General features: G+C 40.4%; 2 long non-coding RNA genes across 6 annotated transcripts in view; one reads left to right on the top strand and one right to left on the bottom strand.

Moving 5' to 3' along the window:
- LOC137856887 (uncharacterized) overlaps positions 1–24,851 on the top strand; it is a 57,801-nt gene that overhangs the window by 31,868 nt on the left and 1,082 nt on the right. Inside the window, exon 3 of one of the 2 annotated variants that reach the window (XR_011096858.1) lies at positions 19,014–24,530. The exons of the other annotated variant lie outside the window; for it this stretch is intronic. This is a non-coding gene — a long non-coding RNA (uncharacterized lncRNA). Of the gene's footprint in view, positions 1–19,013; positions 24,531–24,851 lie in introns of those variants that run through there. 2 annotated transcript variants of the gene reach the window in all.
- Positions 14,020–24,851, bottom strand: part of LOC137856886 (uncharacterized) — a 41,946-nt gene continuing 31,114 nt past the window's right edge. The window contains exons 4-6 of one of the 4 annotated variants that reach the window (XR_011096856.1): positions 16,417–16,695; positions 15,614–15,737; positions 14,020–15,281 (exon numbers count right to left, since the gene is read on the bottom strand). This is a non-coding gene — a long non-coding RNA (uncharacterized lncRNA). Of the gene's footprint in view, positions 16,696–24,851 lie in introns of all 4 variants that reach the window. The other 3 variants (XR_011096855.1, XR_011096853.1, XR_011096852.1) reach the window with 3 other exon arrangements.

Below are 24,851 nucleotides of genomic sequence, written 5' to 3'. Positions count from 1 at the left end.
GTTCCCCACACTCTTCTTGCCTTTAGGCTAAAGGTGCCAAGTTATCTTAACCTTTCCTCCTAGATCTGAATGCCAAACTTCTTACCATCTTTCATACACTCCTCTAAATTCTTCAGTTTGTCCACGTTTTTTCATACAGAATTGAATGCAGTTACTCCAGTTATGCTTTAACCAGTGCCAAGCAGAGCGCAATAATTACTTCAGTAACCTTACTGACCCCATCTAATAACAAAGGCAAAATGCAGCATGTAATTAAAATCTAAAAAAATAACTATTTTTAAAAGCTAATTGCCTTAACAATCAGAACATTCTACAGCTCAGAGAACACACACTAAAGAATTTAAAGGTTATTGTTCATTCAAAACATCTTTTTCAATTATATTCTGTATATTGTATTCTGGGCTATGTGCAGCTTTACTCCTATTAGGAACGGTCTGTACTGCGTCTCTCACACTCCCTCCCCCTCTCCTTATTTCCTGCAGTTTTAACTCCTAATGGCTCAATGGGGCCCTGTCTACACTGGGGATGTGTGCTAAGGACTTCCCACTGTTGTGAGCCCTTCTCCAGCTCCACCAGTATGGCACAGCACAGAACTCCCACTCATGCTTTTAATCCTTTAGGCTATTACTACGTCTTCCAGTCTCACTAATGTCAGTGGAGCAGAGCCAATGGTGAGGCATTTTTAGAAAGTTTCCTTTACACAGACACAGTTTTCATCTCCTTTGCCAAGTCCGTGGTGCCCTACCTTGAACAGTCCCCTTCTCTCTGTTCACTGGCTGGTCTCTTAAAAGCTCCTCTGTCCTGCAGTGAGCTGCACACTCTCTTTACATTCACTGACACCGTATATGCCCGTAACGCTTTGTAACTGCATGTACTCCTGCCTTTCAGTTGTCATCTCTTCAGGAATGGAAATCCTCGTTACACCCCAGCAGAAACCATGCAACTTCACTATCATTATGCTAACAACATTCATTCTTAGAAATACATGGATTTCTGGAATCCCCAAAAACAAGCAAATTTGGCTCCATCAACAGGAATGGCAAACTCAGATTGCAAACCCACTTGACTAAGCAGAGACATTTAATTAAATTGTCTTTCTGTTATACTGATAAGCAATCAAAGCTATGGCTGTTGTTAGTAGAAGTAATAGTTTCTATTCTTGTTGCTCCATAGCACCTTAATTATATTACAGTTGTTCTGTTGGAAAACACATCTGTGAGCACCTCTAAGTAGAAAACAGTGGAAAATATTCCTTGCAAAACAAAAATCAATTAGTAGTGCAATACTGTTTGGTAGATAGGACAAAAAGGAATTGGATCAAGATTGCAATAGAGAAGATTCAGGCTTGACATAGAGAAAACCTGACGGTGAGGCACTGAAAAATATTGACTGTGAAAGGAGCCTCCAGTACTGAATTATCTTCTAGTACAATTGAAATGCACAGCTGCAGGAATGATACAGCCATAATTGATCCTACCTGGATCCAAACCAATGACTGAAGATCTGTGGAGGACTCTTTCAGCCCTGTTCTTCTATGATTCTACTTTGTTCTAAATTTTTTAAGAATCATGTAAAGTCCTGTTCTCATTTACATGCATTTGAGGCTCTTATATTCTGTAAAGGTTGCATATTTACAAATGAGATCAGAATTTGGCTTCTTATAATAACACACTGTAACGTGCCAGAAATTGTTCCATAACAACGAAAGAGCTGTACCTTGCTGTATAGGTCTTGTTCCTTCACCAATACATACCATACAAGGCAAAATAATCACTGCTTTTTATAGCAAGGTCTTGTTCAAGTGTGTGTGTGTAAGATCTGCTCATATTGCTAAGTAAAGCAACACATCTGCACATCCTCCACCCAGAGCAAAGGGGGCTCTATAGGACTGAATGAAATCAGACAGAAATACCACCTGAAAACCTATAGTGTACAACCAGCCATTGGTTGGAGTCCAGGCAAATGCAGACTTACAAGAGCCAGTGGTTCATGTGGCTCTTTGGCAGTTAGGTATTTTCTTTATTTATTACAATGCTCTGGATAGTGATTAAATTTCATAACTCAGTATTTGTTTTTTTCCACTTACCTTGAAATAAGATTTGCACACATTTTCATAACTAGATAAAAAAGCTGCCAACTGGCTTAAAAATAATAATAATAATGTCAATGCTTTTAGAAGAGTTGTTCATGGCTTCTTACATATGAGTACTTCCTTGGAGCCATTTCAGGAACTGATTCCCTGTCCCACACAAGTACAGCTTTACCCTCTGTCCAGGAGCAGGAAGGCAGTTCTGACTAAAATATGCCAGGACACTAAATCTCCTTTGTACTATGCTAGAAAATTCTGCAATAAGACTCAATTTAAAGCCTATTTAGGTCAGATAGAGGCTTGCCATTAACAAAGTGAGTTTTGGGACAGGCCCTTAAAATATGGGTCTTAAGGACAGGAAAGCTGCCATACACACCGTAGTTCTTAGGGAAATCACTGAGGTCAGCAGAGGTTTATTGACTTCAGCAGATCACTGAGGTCAGCAGATGCTCAGTGGGACAAGAAATTTGAGCTGATCCAAAGCTATCAGAGAAATGAGTAAGAAGGTGGGAAGACTTGAAAAGAGTGTGTCCTCCCCAGATGTCATTCACCTGCAGGCTGTCAGTGCTGCAGCAGCTTGGAAAGCCAAACAGACATCCCTACTGAGCCACGCTGCATTTTACAAGTGACTAAAGAGGTCAGCACTCCCACATCATGTAGAAATGGTGACATGATGTGGTTTCTATTTTTAAATTAAATTTAAGATTTCATCCCCTAATTCACACAAAAGCTAACAAAATATTGTGTTTTTTTAGTGATGTACAAATCAGCATTATAAAATAAATTAAGTAAATATTTCCCTTGGCAAGAAAATATGAAATACCTCATTCTCTTAACATGCAAGTTTTATATTTACAAAGCGTAAAGTGTCCCACATTTCCATAATGTGTTAGTAGCATGAAATATTTTTAGCTCCAATGCCTTAAACAAAGCTGGAGTTACTGTCTGCAGTGCCCTTAAGCTATATGTCGTAGTCTTCACAAGACTGAAACAAAAAACATAAAGCAGAGAGCAGTAACCACATTAAGGTTTAACGCTTATAAACACAGAAGGTTTAACACTTGGCAAACCAAAATTCCCCTATGACCTGAAGACATGCAGATCATGACCTGAGAATTAAGCACTGTGTTAAGCAGTCAAGCTGTCTCCCTAAGGAAAAGACAAAAATAGCAAAAGACTAGCTGAGCCATGGGGTCAGCATATGTCAGGTGCATCCAGGCCCAATTCAGAGTCGATCTGTAGCCATCCAGGGCCAACCCTGACCTAGCCCAGCCTTTCCAGCCAGGGTTTCCTAAGCAGGAGGATTTTCAGAGGCACTGAACATGCATTGTCCCCGCTGCCCCCAGGAAAGAGGAACTTCTAAGCTATCGTGCTGCCAAAGACACCAGAAGAGAAAATACAACTTTTTTTTCCATCTGGAACGGGACAGATTCTGGTATTAGATGAAAGGGGAGAGACAAAGTTAAATCACTTTACCCTGTGTATTCTCAACTGCAAAAATGCCCTCTCACCCTCCCTACCTCTGTCCAAGGATTCCTCCCTTGCAGGTGCCACAGTTCTGAAGTCTGGAGATAGAGGGGAAAGAGTAGGAGAAAGGGAAATTAAAATATGAAACAAAGTTTTTGAACTAAATATTTAAAGACCTTGCTTTAATCTGCAAGGCAAAGGAGAAGTTGCTTTGCAAAAGACGAAGGTCAGCGGAGAAACAGCTCCAAACATCAGAGATGAAGAGGAGGCATGCAGGGAGAAGAGGGGAGTGTGAAACAGCTGCCTGGGGGAGCTTAAAAGGGATGCTCAGCATGCTCAAAACACTCTAATTTTGCCATAGCGGATCTGCTTGTGCCAAATTCCCACACAGAAAAATCTCAAGGACATGAGATTGACCTGGGTATCATGATTTTACTTTTGCTTTCTTCATTGCAAGCCACATTTAACTTGTAAATAGATTTTGTTTTCTGAAGTACTTATTTTATTCCTTAGGAAATATTTTTAATAGTTGATCAATATGAAGTTTCTCCATGAAGTTACTATACTATTCCTGCTGGATTAAAATTGGACATTTCTCCATTTATTGGGACATTGCCAAATGCTGTTACAAGGAATGCTCAACTGTAATGAACTTTTATTCAGGGTCCCAAGGTGCTCATTACAGAGAGGTGTACGTATACATATATACATGTTAAATTAGGCAACAAAAGAATCCCATGCTGCATAAGACCTGCTTAAAAAGCAGAATTTCCAATCTGGAGGGAATCTTGATATTTCAACTTTCATTTCCGTCCCAAAACAGGCCAAGAAATCAAAATATCAATGAAATAAATTGGTGGAACTCAAAGTTCAGAATAATTTAGGTTTGGAAATGTATATAGACAAAATGCTGATGCTTCCAATTGAAAATATAATGGTCCCAGGTTGAAAAATCCTGGAATATGATACTTGTCTCACATGGATAAAAATCAAGAATAATTCTGCTAGAAGTCCATGAAGTTACACTGCTGTAAGCCTTCACACGGGTAATAAAAATACCCAGAATTACAAGCATTTTATAAAGCCAAGAGCTTTGGAAAGTGCTACACTTTCAAGCTTCAGGGCATAAAGCAACCTAGGAATTAGGAGAAAAGTTTCATGGCTCATCCCTGCTGCTGCGATGCTGGAGGCCAGGCAGTTGCACAGCCTCACCGGGGTGACGGGGAGCATGGCTGACAGCCACTCAGGCTAAATGCAGGAGCAGCTATGGCCTCTTTTATTTAGCAAAAGCTGGAATCGTGTCCCATATCGCATGTGGGATAGTGGATACAGCTCAGGAATGGCAGGGCCCAAGCTGTCTGCTGGGTTCTCAAGCAGTTGTCAGACCCGGCAGAAGGCAGCAGGCTGCTCTGCAGCTCTCCACGAGTGCAGGAGATGCAGTGGGAAATACTGGCTGTCAGAGGCAGCCAGGCAAGCTCTGGCAACGCAGTCCCGAGGAAAGCGGAGACAAACTGTCTGCGCTGCACGCCGAATGCAGAGGGCTTGGACCTGTGAGCAGAGAAACTCTCTCTGGATGTTTGACTCCTCTCCAGAGTCCAGAAAATGAGAATTTAGATATAATCGTTGTGAGCGACATGAAGTGCCGTCGAAGAAACATGCCATTCCACTATCATCTGCTCCTTGAGCTGAAGACAACTCAAAAAACTCCTCCTGTTTGTTTTGTTTTGAGGTTTTCTTTTTCTGTTTGTTTTTTAAACAAGATTCTTTCAAAAGGCCATAGCCTTCAGGCCACAAGCTAATCTTTAACTGCCCACTTAATTTTTCTGGGCCATCTGGCACCGACCATTGCTGGAAGCTGTTGCTTTGTTGAAAGAAACATGGACATTCCCCTGCGGAGTTGTTTCCCCAGAGGGCTCGGGGGTGGCTGGAGCTCTGGGCAAGGCAGGCAGCTCTCTACATCACCAGAGAGCCAAGGCTACCAAAATCACCAGCTGGTTTCTGCCAAAAACGCAGAAATTGAAACAAGGTACTACTGCTATCACTTCTAAAGGGGGGAGCAGGTATGTACGGACTTTCTGCCCGGTTTCCACTGTCTGTTCTGAAGATCGTCCCCATGTCTGGAGCAGCAGAATTACGGCAGTGGGAAGCTGTGGTCTAGTCACCACTGGGCCTCAAATCTGGCATGTGATAAACACTTGGAGCCCTGCAATGCTCAGAGCTGTGCTTTTGCATCCAAGGTCTATGTTAATTTGTCCCAAATCTAGTCAGTCTAACTTCTGAACATGACTGCAGCTGGTGTTCCTAGAAGCTGGTTAGGGAGAGAGACTAAAGCCTCAGAGTGCCTCATCTGCAGGCACTGATTTAGGGCCCAACTCTGGGACTAACCCATGGATCTTATTTTTTAAAAAATTGATCTGATTGTTTAAGTAGTGCTCCAAATATTAGATCATGAAGTACGAGAATAACTTGGGGAAATTAATGCCCTTACTTTATTTGAGATTTTTTAAAGGGATTAAAAAAATGAAAAGCCAAGTGTAAAAGAATAAAAATTGCGTTTTCTGGAGAAACTAACATACATGTCCAAGAAAGAATGCAGAATTCAGTGAAGCAAGAATTTTCCAGATAACTTGAGAACTGAGCTGAGAAAAGCAACCAAACTTCCTGAAGAAAGTGGCTTTGAAGTGATTTTCCCCCAACTAAATTATGCCACCATCTGAGTGGGAGAATTCAAAAGAAGGGTCAGTCAAAAAGATTCCCGTGGAATGGCCTGCATCATTCATTCCTGCCTTATTTCCTGCTCCCATTTCAGTAGCCACCCTCCTAAGCTGTCCCCATCCTACTGTCTCCTCTAGCCCAAAGAGCAATTTCTGTAAGGTCGAGCACACTGGAATTTCAACAAAGATCAAACTATGTCTTTGAAATCTCCCACAAAATATGGCCAGCTTTTTCCACACAATTCTACCAAAACTTTCCAAATCTCAGGCTAGTGCCTCAGCTTTAATATTACTTCTCCTGCCTAGAATAGGAAATAACATCAATTTCAGGAATTATTGAGAAAGCTGGAAAATCTGGAATGAATGAAATGACTTGCAATCAGGACAAAAAGAAAAAAGTCCAACTTCAGAAACCATCTGGATGGAGCTAAAATTTAAGGCAACAATATTTATTGAAGAAAAGGAAAATCTGAACTAATCTCTCACCCAAAACCTAACCACAGCCTCTGGACTCAACAGGGTCAGGATATTTTCCAATAGTATCAACACCACAACTGGAACTGGGAAGAACCATGACTGTCAAAGAAGACACTAATTTTCATTCCGTTTCCAATATAACTTTCACATCAAAGTGATACTTACACTTCAATAAAATCTTTTGATCTTTGTGATGCTTAACTGAATGGAATCATCACATCTTCAGAGCTGTGCACAATGAGAACCTAAATTCTGAATGTTCGTTGCTGGAGAGATTGCTTGCTATTTTTATTCTAGTTACTTTGTGATATAAGAAGAAAGTTGAATTTACTCTGTTGAAACCAAAAGAAATGTTGTTTAAAGGTATGGCAAGATATACACATAAAATATGATCTTAATGGAACACATACAACAGTCTTCACAGTAACCTGATGAGTTCCAGAAGTGGACTTGATACAATACAGCAAAAGCAACCATCCTGGTAAATGCATTATGCCAAAACTGCAGAACTGTTTCAGAGGTAGGTTTCAAGAAAAAAAAAATCTGACAAAAAAAAAAAATAGGGAGGAAAAACACAATGTATGCACTGAGCAAATGGAGGTAGCATTAGAGAATGAAATGATTTAGTAAAAAGCACAATAAGTCTTGCAGGTCTGCATGCTGAAGTTTCTATGCCTGCGCTCCTGAGCTGTGATGTGCAAACCACCACGAGGCAGCAAATCTTTGGTGGCTGCCCGCTGTCAGCTGGCTGGCTATTGCCTTTCTCATCCCGGTCTGTTACATTACATTGAAGATGTATTTAATGGAAGTCAGACTAAAAAAAAAAACTGCTATCATTGCTACAGAGATATTTACAGAACTGCAAGTGGAAAATAAATCAGATAAAGGGCAAAGAGTAAAAACTTGTTTCAGCTCTCCACCTATATTGAGATACAGAGATGTCCAAGTTAAAAAAAAAATAATAATAATAAAAAAGAAAAAAGAAGAAAGAAAGGATCTCTCTTTTGTCTGTTCAAAAATTTTCATTTGCAAAATTTGCACCAGCAAGCTTGAGCAGTCAACTGGAGACCAAACCACAGCTGATATATCAGTCAACGCAGCATTTAAAAAGAGTTCACAAAGGAAAAAGTAATTTTGACTCCTGGCTTAAAGAAATTCCTGGCAAAGGCAGAAACTATGCTCGACCCCCAAATAACCAAACACCCATCCACTGCATATGGAAATTATTCTGCCACCATTTTACTGCTCCAGCAGAGGTGGTGCATGGCCCTTTCGAAGCTTTGGCTGTTTTCAAAGGCTATTATTCTAAACGTTTTAATACTGGGAACTGCATGAAGCTGGCAATTACGGAATTAGAGTGCAGTGAGGGGAATGTCACTTTGAAATCATTTAGCTCAGTTCATTTCCTTTTCAAGCGCAATAGAAAGCAGATGGAGCAGGGAGGGCCAACATGCCACAGAAGAACTCCCCAGGCCTTGGCCAGCACTCTCCTCCCCAAGACTAACAGAGGGGTCACCAAATCCTCATAGAGATATTATCCTTTAGGAGACGCACATGCTAGTATTCAGCCAGGATCCTGGTCTTTGGAGCAAGTCGCCTTACTCCTAGGTTTGTCTTACATATTGAACATGAGATCTAAATTGCCAACAAGGTCAACAGGGACAAAAAGCTCATGCCGTAAGGTCAGTGCAGGGAAGCCAAAGAGAGGCCAGAGCAGCACAGCAGGAAGATTAAGTGCTTTGGGAAAGAGGCCTCCAAACAGTTGTCCACTATGAAGAAAAGGCTGTTACCAAAAGAAAGCTTTGCCATATGCAGCAAGAGCTGGACAAGAAATCGTAAGCTTGATTTGCTGCAAGGATACATTGAGGTAAAAAATGAGTAGAAAAAAAAAAAAAAAACAACAACAACACGGAAATTGAGTGCAAGGGGAGTGAAGCATTGCAGTCTCTGTTTGTAGTTGATGCTGCATCACTGGAGGTGTCTAGGAAGAGTTACAGGAATTTCTCCCAGGGACAATCTAGCTAAGTGCGATCTTGCCTCAGAGTGAGGGGATGACTTCCAGGGATCCTCTCCAGCACAACATCTCTTGGATAATTTAATAGAGCTTGTTACAGATTGTACTTCATGTTTCTTATACAGAGAAAGAGGGATTCCCCAAAGGAAAGTAATGTATTCTATGAGAAACAGATCCAAGTGCTGGAGTTGCAGTAGGGTCTAACAGAGACACTGGGACTTATGAGGTCCAAATCCATTCCCCACTGATGTATCAGGAGAGATATTCTGCTCTCAGTGTCTCCCTCTGAAATGTTACAGTGTTCAGGACATAACTCCATGTCCCACTGCCCAGGACTGCTTGGACCAAACAGCAATTGGAGTGAGCTCCCGCCCTATGGAGATGGGTCTCTGCACAGCTCTGGTTCAAGCCACACTTTGCGCTCAACCTTTGTTTGCCCCACAGCACAAGCAAGCGTATTAAAAGCAGGCCATGTTTAAAGCTTTCCAGCTGCTGTTGTCCAAAAGGCAGACAGCAGTATTCTGATCACCACTGCTTCTTCTGATTTCACCACTGCTGAACCTGTTCCTTGTGCTCATCCTTTGATACTATTTCACACATGTCAACAAATCTGCCTTATTCTTCAAAAAAATGGACAGTTACTCAAGGGATTGTGTCAAATGAGCAGATGTGTTTCTCAAGGACCTCCAAAGCACAGACAAGACTGATATCAAAGAATAGCTGCCTAAAGTTGATGACACTGACATGAGATGCAGTGCCATCTGTTTTCCATGCCCGTCTCTTCATGCTGCCGAGGAGATGTTGGATCCAGAAACCATGTGCCCCATGAGACTAGTTTGTGCTGTGCCCCTAAAATTACCCTCAATAGAGACAACACTTCCAGATGCATCAGGCCAGCTTCAAGACTCCCTGCATTACACATCAGCATTTCCCTTTCAAGAAATCTATAATGACGGAGGAGACTGTTGTTATCACCTTGAAAAATTTTACTACCCCCAGTTCTCACTAGTTGCCAGCAAACAGTTCAGGTATTAATTATTAGGTATTTATTTATTAATAATTTATTAATTATTAGGTATTAATGCCATAAGCAGGACTGTGATAGAGGTCTGTGAGATTGGCCAGCTTGTCTCCTTATTAAACACCTGCACTGAAAATATCAGTAGGCTTGTGCAGATATGCATTCCATGTGCATTCTCTAGCTATTCAGACAAACCAATGAAACTCCACAGTATCCTCCACAAATACCACAGTCAAAGAGATTGTCACTCTTCACTTTTCTAAGCCCTAAGCAAAAGACCCAGAGAGAAGCAACAAGTATATTCCAGGTTTCAAAAAGGCAGATAACAGCAAAAGGGTAGTTATCTGCAAAAGGGCAGTTATCTGAAGCTCTGCTGTGCGCCATGACAGCTGGGGTTCTTTTCCTACCTCAGATATTGGCAACCAAATGCTTTTGGCACCTGGGCAGACTCTGCTTACTACCTTCTGCAGTGAGTCAGGCTCCACCTCAAGACAAGCATGGGTCCGACTGCCTGCTTGCTCTCAGCCATGCATGTGTTCAGCTGGCTGACCATGGGATGACAAACCTGGCAGACAGACTGGACAGATCATTGTTACCTGCTGCCTCTTGCATAACACGTGTCAGGCAGCATCAATGAGCCAGGTCACCAAAAAATCCATGCTGGAAGTTGCCTGTCTTCTCCTCTCTCCCCACATACCCCACACATGCAGTTTCCCTTTCCAGCACCACCTTCAGTCACACAGAATGTACACAAATTTCTTTCCATCTCTGTTGTAGCCATCAGGAGTTTCACCCCCTCTCCAGATCAGGGAGGTAGCACCTGATATCAGTATATCCACATACAGATACTGGTATATTCATAAATCACCAAATCTCCAAGGGCCACGCCATGGCTATTACTCCCCCGGCTTTCTTCTTCCCACACACCTGTCTGCTTCTTTGAATTGTATCCCTACATTATCCCCCTCTTGTTAACCATTGCTCTACAGAGACCTGCCCACCCACCACCCTGCAGAGAGGTCTGTCTGACTTACAACAAGCCATGCACATCCCAACAGCGCAGTGCTATTGCACACCAATCATTAAAAAAAAAAAAAAAAAAAAAAAAAAAAAGACTTGCTGACCAACTTTTCCACAGCTGTGTCCTGATGAGGTCTGCAGGGTCAGCCTGCATGGCTGGTGCCTCAGCTGCTGCAACCAGTTGTCTCCTGGCATCCACCAGCCTCTTCAGTGGCCTCAGGTTTTTCTCCTGCACCATCCACACACCTGACAGATCCTGACTTTTGGATCTGGGCTTTTCGGTTTCAGGCCCCTCATGGGGTCAGGCCTGAGCATGGCCTGTGAGGGAAGGAGCAGCCTCATTGCTCAAGGAACCTGGCAGTGCCAGCCTGCAGGCTCACCTTACCCAAATAACCTCCACCTCTTCCCATCAGAATAGCTGATTCCTACCTCCCCTCTTGCTCCAAGGGCTGGAGCTCAGGGGACGGAGGGAGATACTCTCTCAAACTCTTGGAGAGCTGGTTGGCCTCTGGGGTTAGTCCAGGGAGGACCATGTTGGATGCAAGGTGTCAAATTTGGCATTTCACTTCTCCCTGGGGAGGTCCCAGGAGCTCCTGGATTTTGTTTTTAAGGGAACCTGTTGATTCAAATGGGATTCTAGAATCTCTTTCGCAATATGATAAAAGAAAGCAAAAAGTAAGCAGACAGTGTAGATTCACCCTGCTTACACTTGGCTCATCTATGAAACTAAGGTAATGACTGATCTTCATGAAGAGGAGGAGTGTTTGAGAGGGTTAAAAAGAGGCAGGAATACGCTTGAACTCCAAAAGAAATATTAAAAATCCTTTTTCAAATATATGAATACGTATTAAGCAGAATAGACAATAATTGCATGGCTATTACACTGAGTTATTTAAACATGAACAGAGTGCTTAGAAAATTAATATATATAACAATACTGCACTGGCATCTCAAATGATAAAGGGGCCTATTAGAAATTTCCTATACATAATTCTGCTGAACCCAAGGAAGGCTGACTAAAAGGTTGTAAATGTGCAGGAGGTGGCTTCTAAGAGAATTAAAAAAACGTTTCTGTGCTCTGAAAATCAGCCTTGAGGATGTGATAACACACGACAAATTCCTTTAGCTTCTCCTCTTCTCAGCAGTTTGGAGGAGGTGAGGCTGCCCCAGCAGCAGCAGCTTCTTGTGTACCCACCTAGACAAAGGAATATATATTTGTCCTATCTTGCTTCATTTCCATATGCATTATCCTCCTGTGGCTTTCTTGGCAGCTCTCCCACATTTGGTCCTGCATCCAACCACATCTGTGCACTCACAGTGAGTTCCCAGGCTGATGCACTCACAGAGAACAGGCAACTCTGTCAGGATGCGCTAGGAGTTTCGTCCCTGCCCCAGGCAGCTTATGGGCTTGATCTCAGCAGGCTACAGCAGTGTTTGAGGCAGGCATGAAGGGAGAACAGAGGGAGATGGGCAAGTGAAAAGTAAGAAGTGAAAAGGCTCAGACAGCAGAGGCAGAGCGAGCTACGTCTCTTGAAAATTCCTTGGAAAATTAGAAAAAGAAAAAAAAAAAATTTCTCCATGTGAAAGGGACATGTATGGCTTACAGGGTCATGTGTGTAAAGCCCATGCATGTGTGTGTGCAGCTGGTGGTGTGGTAGATGCACATGCACACTCGTGTGAGTAGTTATAACCTTCTGGTTCCATTTTAATGCCATATAAAAAGTAAAGCAGGTGATAAAATATACAAATGTGTGTGTGGAAACTAGCATAACAGAATGAACTTGAATAGAATCAATTCAATTATTTGCATTTAAAGAATGTATTAGATTAGATAGAGATAGGTGCAAGTTAGTAAATACAGCAGACAGAAGCACCCAAGAGTATTCAGTGAAATCAACACTCATGTAAAATGGCAACATCCTGGACTAAACACCTCGTTAAGAGTGTTTGAATCCCCAGCAGCTGTGGCAAAATGCATTTATTTGCAAATGTTACTGGTGGATAAGCAGTATTATCTTGCTATCATTGCTATTTATGGCAGCAACCATAAGATCCTAGTTGCTTTCCAAACATATTGTTCTCCAAAGAGCTTGATACAACTCTTATGTGGTTGTGTGTGTACAATTATTTTCTTCTGTAGTACTAGTTACTGTAGGCTTCAAAGTTCAAAAGGAGCCAAGGTGGGTGAAAACAGAGTTAAAGAACCCAAGGTTTATAACTGCATAAAGGATATAAAAGCAACCCAATCCCCTTACTGTAAGCACCATTTATCCACCAGACAATAAGATTTTTAATGTTGAAAATCATGTTTGACTTTGAATTCGTACTTGAATTTGTAAAAAAAAAAAACAGTGAAGTATTCTGTGTTTGCACTAACAATTTTATTTTTTTTATTACTGTTACAGTTTTTGTGGGCAATAAAATCATCAAATACTTCTGGGAATAAAAAGTAATAAGAGAAAGCTTAGAGATTTAGAGAATAATATTTCAGGAATTTTGCCTCAGATAACCAGGTCTTTTATTTTTGTTGGTGCACCTAGAGTATGTACAAGGAAAAACACTGGTGTTCTGTCAAATAAAAAGAAGTATCTTTCTCATTAGGACTGTATTTATCACAATTTGAAACGTTCTACAAATCAATGCCCTTATTTGTCATTTTAATTCAACATAATAATAGCTGTCAAAACTGCTCACTTTGCTTGCTAGTGACAAATTTACTGAAGTTTTGTAGCATGAGCCAAATTGCATAGCACCAGATCCTCCAGCTTTTATTTCTCTCTGCTCTAGGCAGTATTCCTACTGGTTTCTGTGTGAGTTTTGCCCGAATAAGGGCTGAAAGTTTCAATTTTGAACATCAGTCTGTTTTAGAAATAAAGAGTCACAGAAATCCCATTTACAAAGCATGTTGGGTGACGGGAATGGTGCTGCTTGCAAATTTTATCTCTGAAATGCCAAGTTCATTTCTTACAGATTATTGCAAAATACAAACTAACTACATCCTTGACGAAATTCCCTTGAGGTCCGTGAGGTCACCCCCAAGATTAAACAGTGCCTGACCTTTTGCGTACAGAGCTCAGAAGCACTGTATTATGACTCCTACTTTGCTTTCAGAGATGTTAGTCTGTTCCACTAAAAACAAAGATTTTAGATCTCATCCCTCATGGGAATAGCTTTGATGAAGGAACTCATGATGAAGGAGAGTTATGGTAATAACTCTCTGTTATTACCTTGTCTGGAGACTCTACAGCACCATGCTGTATTCTTCTGGCAAAAGAGACAAAACAGGTAAAGCTATCAGTTGAGGGAAGTGTTGAGTAATGGCTACATTGTCCGTCATTTAAAATGATATTCTGATGCATTAAGTAAGGGAAACATGTCGGGAGTTTTGTGTTGGGAATACACGGAGTGGCAGGTCATGTGAAAGGCATTTGTGACAACGGTTTGGGCAAAATTCTTGAGTCCTCTGCTCCTTTTAGTCTTTTCTACACTACTTACTTGTCCTGAGATTTGGAGAAGGCTTTTATGGTAAAGTCTATAAACTGGAGTCCCTCATCTAACTGCTCCACCACTGGTTTTCTGCATCTGTGAAGAAGAGATTGTAGCAGTTTATCATGTCGAAACACTTTTATAGCCTCAGATAAAAGCTGCTAAGTATTAGCAGCTGTAGTGGACAGTCAATGCATCTTTTTCCCTGTTTGAAGAAGTACCATAGATTGTTTGATGAGGATGTGTTATACATGTGTAAATAAACATGACTGTGTAGATGCTGGGGCTTGGTAAGACCAAAGAATATGAAAAACAAGATGAAATCTATTGAGTGTAGCTCCTCTTACTGAAGCCCTTATGGCAGCTGACTGGAGGGACTCCTCCCTGAGTTTTTACTCAGAGAATTATTTCTAACTTGGCATCCTGAAGTCAGACCTGGCTTCCAGCTTAAAAAAAAAAAAAAAAAAAGGCAGAAAATTAGGCAAACACACACTAGCCTCCTTCAAGCATTCAGGGTATTGTGCATGTGATAAAGAGTTGGATAAAACAGTGGCAAAAGTCTGCTATCTTCCAAGGCCCAGGAAAATAAACCACAAAGGCAATTCAACAAAGTCCCCTTTGTTCCTGAATAGAACCAACAAAATGAAAGGAATCTGGTGGAAGAGAGAAGGCAAGAAAAGGTCTGCTGCAGGCAGCGAGTACAGACAGAATCATCTTTGCCGGCTCCTCTGACAGAGCAAGTGCATGATTATCACATGAGCCTCTCAAAGACGGGAATTAAAGGGGCTGTCACATCACTTAAGCTGCACTGAGGTCATAGGAGTTCAGACTAACCGAGGTCAGCCACACGCAGCCTGGAAAGTAAGGGTCTCTTTTTTTCTAAGCAACAATTGTTCAGTTTGATAAAAATAGATGCCTGAAGCCTGTGAAGGCTTATAAAGCTGTCCCTTCAGGCTGGATTCCCACAAAGTGCAGTATATCATCAGAAGAGCTCTGAAAAAAACAGAACCACAGTGAGCGCAATCAGATGGTCAATAGAAACAAGCACACAGGGCAAAACACAGAGGAGAAGTCACCATCTCTCTGTTACCCCCTAACGGACCAAGGGAATACATAATAAGTCTAAAATATAGGTGCATAAGTATAATAAAATCCAAATGTAAACATGGGTCAACAACATGACTGTGGGGCAGCCTGATATTTGCAGATCTCTGCATCTCTTCTGTACATGTATTCATGGATCATGTTCCAGATATAGATCTCTTCTCACAGGTTGCCAGTGATGCCAGGGCTACCGAAGAATGTCCTTGTGCTAAAAATAATACCTATTCTCTCTCGTGCCCTCTGTCCTCTTTTGGATTCCACTTCATGTGATTCAGCTCCAAGAGGAGCACTGACCTCTTCTCACCAGGAATATCAAACATCTCCACAGCTTTGATGAGCCTTTTGCTGAAAGTGGAAAAAGGAGAAATGTACACATCAGTTATGTAGCCGTGTGCTGGATGTGCCTGCATACATCCTGAGACTCTTCTGTTTGAAAGCAAAACTGATATTCCTCTCCTTCAGTGTGCAGGCACAGAAAAGCAGCTTTTTTTTTTTTTTTTCATAGACTGTGGATCAGGTCAACAGAAAAAATTATTCTGCATATAACCAAGCTCAGGATGCCACTATGCTTTTGCATTCCACAGCACAGATTAAGTAATTGTCTCCGCCCAGAAAACTCATACCTTTGTATTCCCCGTTTCTGAATCAGGATTTTCCACCTTGAGTTTGTTTGTGGCAACAATACCAAGGTTGTAAAATACCTTCTACAAATAAAGTCTTGTCCCCGCCTTCATTCCTCAGATTGTAATACTGCATCTTCCTGGTAAACAAACTAAATCTGTTGTGATATAGACAGAATAAACATAATAGGCTTTTCAAGCATCACCCTGTCACACTTTTTTGTGGACAGGGGACTCAATAAAATAAATCCTGAGATCAGACCAAAGACAGAAGACTTCAGGACCCCCACAAGATTTTTACAGATAGTTTCAGTTTAAACTGATAGTAGAGAATGCATCTGAGAAAACAAGTTCTTAGGTAAGCTCAATTCTCTTTTACAACCGGGTAATGACTATATGTTTACCTGTCCTTGAGGGCTGAGCCTCTACTGCAGCTTATCAAATGCAGAGGGACTCCCATTGTCCTTAGTGAGGTCTGGGTCAGAAGTCAAACTGAAAACTCAAAATGCTCCTCCTGTGCTTCATCATTTGACAGGCTTTAGAACAGAACTGATGTTCAATCTCCAGTGTTCTGTAACACACAGCAATGTAATGGTCCTGGGCAACCTGCTCTAGGTGGCCCTGCTTGAGCAGGGGGTGTTGGGCCAGATGATCTCCAGAAGTTACTTCCAACTTCAAACATTCTGTGAATAGCAGATAAATGACATTTTTATTAATTTATGTTATTTTATATGAATTTTACTTCACTTTTCCTGCTGTATTGCAAAGCTTGAGACAGTGGTTGTGCTGTGTCCCTTTTCAGGTACAGAAGGAGATGTCAATGGCTGTTGTTAGTGTGTATGTGCACAGGTTTAGGCCTGGTGAAAGAAAACTCTCCCCGCTGATGCTACCCTGCAAGTTCTAGAGAAGAAACACAGAATGAACTGCCAAAGCCAGCACTCTTGATGGTAGTGAAGGGAGTGGGTAAATCCTCAGAAAGTGGAATTTGGGCTTTCTGGTGCAGCAGGCATACTACATGCTTTGTGGTGGGGAGGAAGATGAGGAGCAGGCACTCCAATCATGTACAGCCTATGGGAGGTGAGGGGCTTGTGCTCAAGGACCTGGAAATGTTCATTCCTGACCTCCTGGTCATTGAAAAAGCTGCAATCCACCAAGCAGCAGGATTCTCTGTCAAGCATTCTTTACTGAAAATATTCTGGTTTTCTCCATAAGAAAATTTATTCTTGTATCTCCAGAGTGATGGGGAGCAATGGGGAGTTCAGTTTCTGTGTGTTGTCACCAGCTCCTCATCTCAGCATGTCTTGCTGGTAACTTACCCACCCATTGCAATAAAGCACCCTTAGTCTTTCACACCATGTTAAAGAAAATAATCAACAGAGTGCTTAAACTATGTTTGGCTTGAGTTCAGTTTTCAATTGAGCTCAGTAGTAAAACAAAACCCTAGTAGTTCTACTTCACCACAGCTAGCCTTGCTCAATGTCTAGTGTTAAGATAAATTATGTTTTCCAGTGTATAGGATGAAATAGGAAGAGTTGCTATAACAGCGGGATGAATTTGTCAAATACTATGTACATTAGGCATCAAACTTTTGTTCCCATAGAAGGAAGGATTTTGAAAGGAGATAACCAAGTTGATCCTGGAGATATATCACCTGGGGCCATGATTCAAGATCCATGTAGCCTCACTTAGTGCAAAGTATATCACTTTCTCTAACAGCCCTTAACTCAGAAATTGACAGAATTATTCTTTTTTCTTCTGAATAATATATGACCAATTTCAGTTCTACAACTTCATTTTCAGTCATCTCTGTTCATTGTTCTTTTATTCCCAGTATTCTTTGGCATGGCTTAAGAACTACTGAAGTATTAAATAGCTGTTTAAAAGTAATAGCTATAACTATTTACAGTAGACATACATAGAAGATGACTAAATGGGTCATTACCTTTACAAGAAAAGTGTTTACGGAGAAGGACTTAAGAGAAACAAGATTAAAGATCCAAGTTTTCCATTATTCTCTGTGTTTAAAAGGAGAAAGCAGAGTGGGCTTGCAAAGTCAAGTGCAGGGTAAGAATATTTTGAGTCTAATAAAAACATAAGAGTACTGTTAGGGAGAAATTGCAAGTTGCTCGTCCCTTGAGAAAGTCAAGCCAGAGCTGCTTAGGTAGGGATTCTTGGCTTTAACACACCAACTATGAACAATTTTTTGTGATCTCAAATGATAACAAAATGCTAGTTGTGGAAGACTGTATTTTCCATTCAGATGGAGAAAGGAGGGGGAAAGGTATAAGATGGAGTGTTTCTTTTCCCTTGAGATCCATCCAAGATCTTAAGAAATCAATGGAAATCTTTCCATTGAGTTCAATGCACTCTGGATCACATTGGTTTAGAGCTTGCTTTGTTGTCAAGCACTCCTTCCCCACTATGTTGCTCAATTTGCTTTCTGCTGATGTTAGGATCTTTTTTTCCAAATATTAATAAATCTGTATAATCTTTGGCCTCTAGCTGAGCCTTTCTTCTGTGGCACACTGTTTCACTGCATGCGTGACTGCATGGTTGAGAGTTGCTCTGGAAATTACTCATAAAAATGAATTGCCTGATCATACCACAATTGTCAATATGTGTAGGTTGCAGCATCCCCCCTGTGGGCCATTGTAGCAGATCATAAAATCTCATTTCCAGGAAAGTTTCAAAACTTTTATTTTCTAAGGAACATTAATTATCAGAGTCCAGATGACCTGTCCCATTTCTCCATCCACTTCCTCTCTTTTTTTCCTCATCAGATGTGGTAGTTTGGAGGCAACGGATCACATGTCAGGCTCCTGGTTTTATGCCCCTGGTTTCATATCAATGTCAGCCACAGTGTCTAAAAACAGCAAGACTCATGAGCCTAATGCCCAAACCAATATTTGTATGTGACCATTTCCCCATTGTTAAACTTTTGTAACAACAGCTGATTTACAAGTCTGACACTTATGCAGACATATGCTTTGGTACTCTACAGGCTTCCCAAGACTCGTGCCCTCCAGCACTGCTTGTTGACCTCTTCTTCTAACACAGGACTTTGAGGCATCATCACAATGGCCAAACCACTGTGGACCTACATGGTTGTGAAAACACTAGTCATACCCCCATCTGAGTTTCCAGTGATGCATTTTTTTCGCTGACAAATTATATTCTGTTGAGTCAGAACTTTCTGCAGGTACTTACCAGTTCTTATGAAGCTCTTACCTAGGGAAGGTTCTCATGCCCAGGATGAGACTTGAAATACATCAAAGAGCATGACAACTGTCACCCCTCCTAAATAATCATCCTGTGATCAAGGCACTTACTGGTGACACGGGAATCCAGATTTCAAGTGTCTGTTCTGCAAGACATCTGAATGTCAGAATCCTGCATCTCAGGAAAGCTTTCTGGCCACCAAACTATCGCTTATTCTGAACAGCTTCCTCAGTCTCTCCTGTTGGACCCGTTTCACTTTGTATAAATAATTAAACATTAATTGGAACAAGGACTTGAACTTAGACTGCCCATTGGACTGTTGCATTGGTCTTTCTCCAGGCCAGTGAGTAGATAACTGTTTGTACAAACTTGGTAAGTTGCAGAGCAACAGAAGGAGTTGAGGGAGTCCCAAAACCTCAAAAAGAAAAGCCCAAAGACTTGTGGCAAATTCATTTAGTAAGCTACAGGACACCTGTTTTACAGTCCTGGACCTGAATGAAGCAGAACAAGAAATATTAGCTGTTCTAGGGAAGGTTTTGTCAAATTTCCAAAGGTCATGCTTCCATCACATTTTAAAGAGAGATATTTAAAAGTCCCATTTTTTTTTCTTGAAGTGAAAAGAAGTTCCTGTAGCTACCCAATCCTCTAACAAATCTTCTGCATTAGGATGAAGACATGAAGCATCTTCAGTATCATGATAGCTTGATTCTTAAAAGTTTCTAAAATCTCTGGCCTAGACATGAAGAATCTCACCATTCCAGCTCTGAGTGGAGTGATTTTTTCCTCCAACACTCTCCTCAGCTTTGCTGGTATTCTTCAAATGATAATTTAGTCTACTTACATATTATCTTCACATGGCAAATATGACATTTAGTCATATATAGTCATACAGAAAGATAAATGAAAGTAATCAGAAAAGTTCAGTGGTTAGTGTAAATTACCATAAAAAATAATATAGAAGGTAATAGATGTGTACTCTGAGGGTGACAGAGCACTGGGACAGGTTGCCCAGAGAGGTTGTGGAGTCTCCTTCTCTGAAGATATTCAAAACCTGCCTGCATTCCATCCTATGCAATGTGTTCTAGGTGATCCTGCTCAGCAGGGGGGTTGGACTAGATGACCTTCAGAGGTCCCTTCTAACCTCAGCCATTCTGTGTGATTCTGCGATTCTAAGTAAAAGAAGAACAAGAGAGGTTGAGTTCTAATCGTTTTACCTGCCTGGTAGATAATGTTCTGTAATTACTTTAATGTTTATGTTTGGTGGTCAAATACATTTATTTTCAAACAGCTTTTTGATAAAGTTTAGGAATTAAAATCCATGTTTTACATAGCAAACTATCTCTAAGTAGCTTTGATATCAACAAGTTGGTATTCCTGTAGACCATGCAAGGTTCTGCTTTTTCTTTAATGTCATATAATACTTCATTTTCATAAGCACTTACATAAATTCAATTAAGAGTTAACCAACTAAAATATACAAATATGCGGGAGGTTTTATAAAGAACTAAAACTTCAAAAGGAGCTGGTTTAGGAGTCATGACCTTATTTTTTGCAATAACTTATGCATCATGAACTTACGTAATTGGCAAAAGATAACATATCACACTCTCAGTTTTATGTCCTTGGTTTGACAACAGTGTCAATTGAAGTATTTGCTAACTGCAGAACTATTGGAGCCTCATAGCTGAAAATGTTTTCATTCCAAAGCTGGTGTTCATACCAAATCATTTCCCCTTTATTGTTCTTTTTTAACATTATTAAATTCAGTGTCAGAAATGGATAGGAGTATTCAGTATTCAGATAATCTCAGACACCAAAAATGTTTCTGAACACTAGTTATCCTAGTGAAATAGAAATATCTGAGAATGAAAAATGTTTTTTTTTCTAATTAAAATGTCATCAGAAAGTACAAAAGCACACACATGAAGTGAACTCAGAATCTTTAAATGTTATCCCTTGATTGGGAGTCAATGGGAGTGACCTGGATTTTAGAGCACTCTCACAGGGTAAGTTTGAGTCTATTTCTTCCTTTTCCTACAAGTTGCTTTAAGCACCAGCCAAGACAGAAGGCTCGACTGGTCCTCTCTGTTGAAACTGGGTACCTGTACCATCCAGTGAAAACGTCAGTCATAGAAATCAGAATCATGGAATATCCGAGTGGAAGGGACCCACAAGGATCCTTTTGAGATACTAGGATCTTCAGAAGCTGCAACAGAAAATGCATAAATTAACAAAACATTACAGAAAAGAGAGGGGTCTAAAACAAACCTCAGTGTGTTAAGGTGCTTAACATCCATCTAAATTTGATAGCAATCTTTTCTCATTGAAGTGGCTTGCTTTCTTGAGTGATCTGAGGCTTAGGACTGGGGCTTGTTTGTGTTTGGGCTATAAAATGTCTATTTGGGGGAGAGCAGTTTTTCTTTGAGTCATTTAATAATGCACAATAATATACAACATAGAGGAAAAGAATGGCTACAATTTTGTTCATTTGCAGTTTTCCGAATGACCATAAATGAATGGCAGGAAAAAATCATATGCCACCAGTTCAGTAGATCATTTGCTATTTTATCTTGTCCAAAGCTGAATTTAAACTGACCAGAAGAGAAGCAGTTATACATCTTAAAATCTGGCAAACAGTAGATTATTGTTGCCAATGTAGATTATCTGGTGAAATCTACAGGCACCACTTTAATTCAATGCTATTGAAAAGTTTCAGTGTCTGGGAGAGTAAATTGAGACTCGCAGTTGTAAATAAACTTGGAGAAGTTATAAACAGCAGCCAGGGAAGACAAAAAAAAAGTCATAGTGAATAGCAGGAGAATGGACAAAAATTAATTCTGGAAGAACTGAAACTGATATGCAGAAGAAAAAGGGACATTCATTCATCAGGTGGAAGACATTGGAGGTAATGCAGTACTGAAAGAAGTCACAAGTATAGCATGAGGGATAGCAGTGTCACACATCAAGAAAATAAAGCTCTTCCAAGCTGTTATACAAAGGTCATCACTCCAAAACAGATATGATGGTGTAGTTTGGAACCAGGGGAAATTTGGCTTGAAGGAATGTCAAAAACTAACCAAATCCTTTCCTGTTTCTCTACATGGGAACTACTGTATCTAACTTACTCCCAAATTTTTCAGTAATAGTCTTCTTCAAAAATGCAAAATTCTACTGGTCATCTTATTATGTTTCAGCGCACACAACAAAGCAGCCTCAGACTCAGAGTTTCAGACAAAACTAAACCAGAATGTGTTCCAGGAGTGCATCTAATGAATTCTAACCAGTGCAGATATCCAGTTTGTTGGATCAGCCTAGAACTATTCCAAAATAAAGTTCTTACACATAATCATGGATATTAAGCCCTCACTACCAACCTTTTTGCTCTAAATCTCCAGTTTTGCATTCACTCCAGACTCTTATTAGGCCACACTACTTGCTAACATAGCTACAGCTGCTGGCAAACGCTTGAAGAACAGCAAAAGCTGTGATGGCCTGGAGGACCTGGTTTATTGGGAAAAAGCAGGCCAGACACACTAAAAGGGCAAAAGGATTTGTATAGCATCATTTTCTTTGGTCCCTGTGACATTAAACAGTTATGCTCATGCAGCTGTGCAGCCCTTTCTTTTATATCAGACCAGTGGCACCCCAGGCTGGTCAGCTCAAGGACACAAAAGTGAATTGCAATAGCTAACAATTGCATAGACTTTCAGAATGTAAGATTTTAATTTGGTATCTCAGAACATAACCAAGAATGAGGCATAATTAAGATAAGAAAAGAAAAAAAAATAAATACTTAATTTCAGAAGACAATGTACTGGCATGACATCTTTTAAACAATGGAACAGTCTCACAGACTCTCCCCAGTAATGGATCCTATTTGCTTGGTGCTTTTATAGCTAGACTGGCAAATGCTAGAAAACAGCCTGCAGGATATAATCTTGCCTTGGAAAGGGGTTGGGCTGGATGAACATTTCCATGTAAGCTTCCTCTCAATTCAGAGTAAAGTTCTGGGAGAAGGATCTCTTTCTTGCTTTGTATTTGCCATATGAAGCCCATTTATGGAGCTCCTAGGTATAGCAACCTCAACAAATGCCATTAGAAGTCTTCGGATCTGACACAAACCTCCTTAGAGATGACTGGTACATCTCCACTGACCTGGGGACCCTCAGACTAGCCTTTTGATACAAAAATGAATGCATACATGCAAATGTGTGAGAAGTCAGAGCCACTCTCCCCACTCAGTTACCCAAGATGGAAGTTAACAACCCAGCACTGACACAAAAAAGATTGTGCAGCTCTGTGAAGTGGTTGCATTGCTGAGCTAGTATTTCCTGCTAAAATAGTGGCATGCTGACCCAGTGACGTGGCTTTGGATTCAAGCTGACTTGTCAGGCTCAGAGGAAATTTGTGCTCAGAGGAAGTTTGCATCTTTCTGCACTTGTTCTCATAGGCATGTCTTTAGTTATTCCCTAGGTTAATATGCAAAATAATACAATAATAATAATAACAACAACTCCCTTTTGACTCATCCCATGTGCCTCATCTCTTTAGTGTCTGTCATCAGACTGTACATTTGAAGCATGAATCAACTTATTGTAACGTCTAATATAAAATCAAGCACTTTGTCCCAACAAATGCAAGAGAGACTGAGAGAACTGCATTGTACTCATAGTTAGCATCTGAGAGTTTTGCAGGTTCTTTGGGGCCAAAACACCCTATTAAAATTTCTATCATGTTGAACTTTCTTCTCCAAAAATTTGTTTCTTATAAATGTCCCAGTTTAGCCACCATAAATGGAGTCATGTAAGCCTTACAAGTCATTTTGAAAAATCACAGCCACATTCTTGAATGCAGAGGCTACATTTTTATTTCAACAACATGAATATAAATTAGAATCCTTCCTTCTCTTTTTCTCAAAATCAAAGAGCAAGCTCTTCAGAGGACTCTATATTGTACCCCTTCAGCATCCATGCATGTACAGTAAGACCAAGACCACCAATAGCAAATGCAAATTATTTATTGTTATATGAAAGATACGTACACATAATACAGAGCAAATAGGAAAAAAAAATAATGGAAAACAAGTTTTAAAATTAAGATTACGGAGCAGAAATAACAGGAGAAGTGCTTAAACATATTGCTGCCCCAAGCATGTGAAAATTTCAATGGAAAATAACTACCAAATGTTTCCAAAGCCAACCACAGAAATTAAATGAGATTCAACTTAAACTCAGTTTATTCTGATGATTTTGTTATTATAGAGGCACACATGCATGTAGTAATCACGGTTATTTTTTTTTTTAAACAAAAAAAAAAAGGGAAAAAAAACCTCTTCTGGGCTCAAAATTTGTAGAACACTAAAAAAAAGTTTTAAAAAGAGAAATCCCTCTATTCTGTGAAACTGTTTCTGGGAACTTTCCTGGAAATCCCAGCAAGACAAGCCAAAGAAAATTATCTATGGGGAATTGTGATTGTTGCAGTGAATATGTGCTTATACTCTGATTCATTTAATTAAGCTCTTCGACTGAATAATGGGATACAAAACAAGGGGCACACAGAAGAACAGTAATCAATCTGTAACAAGATCATACCACTTATTAACTGTACATTATACAAATGT

This window comes from Anas acuta, chromosome 5, assembly GCF_963932015.1.
Source record: "Anas acuta chromosome 5, bAnaAcu1.1, whole genome shotgun sequence".
Classification (NCBI taxonomy): Eukaryota; Metazoa; Chordata; class Aves; order Anseriformes; family Anatidae; genus Anas; species Anas acuta.
The sequence above is the reverse complement of the archived record's forward strand: the minus strand, read 5'-3'. Positions and strand labels throughout refer to the sequence as shown.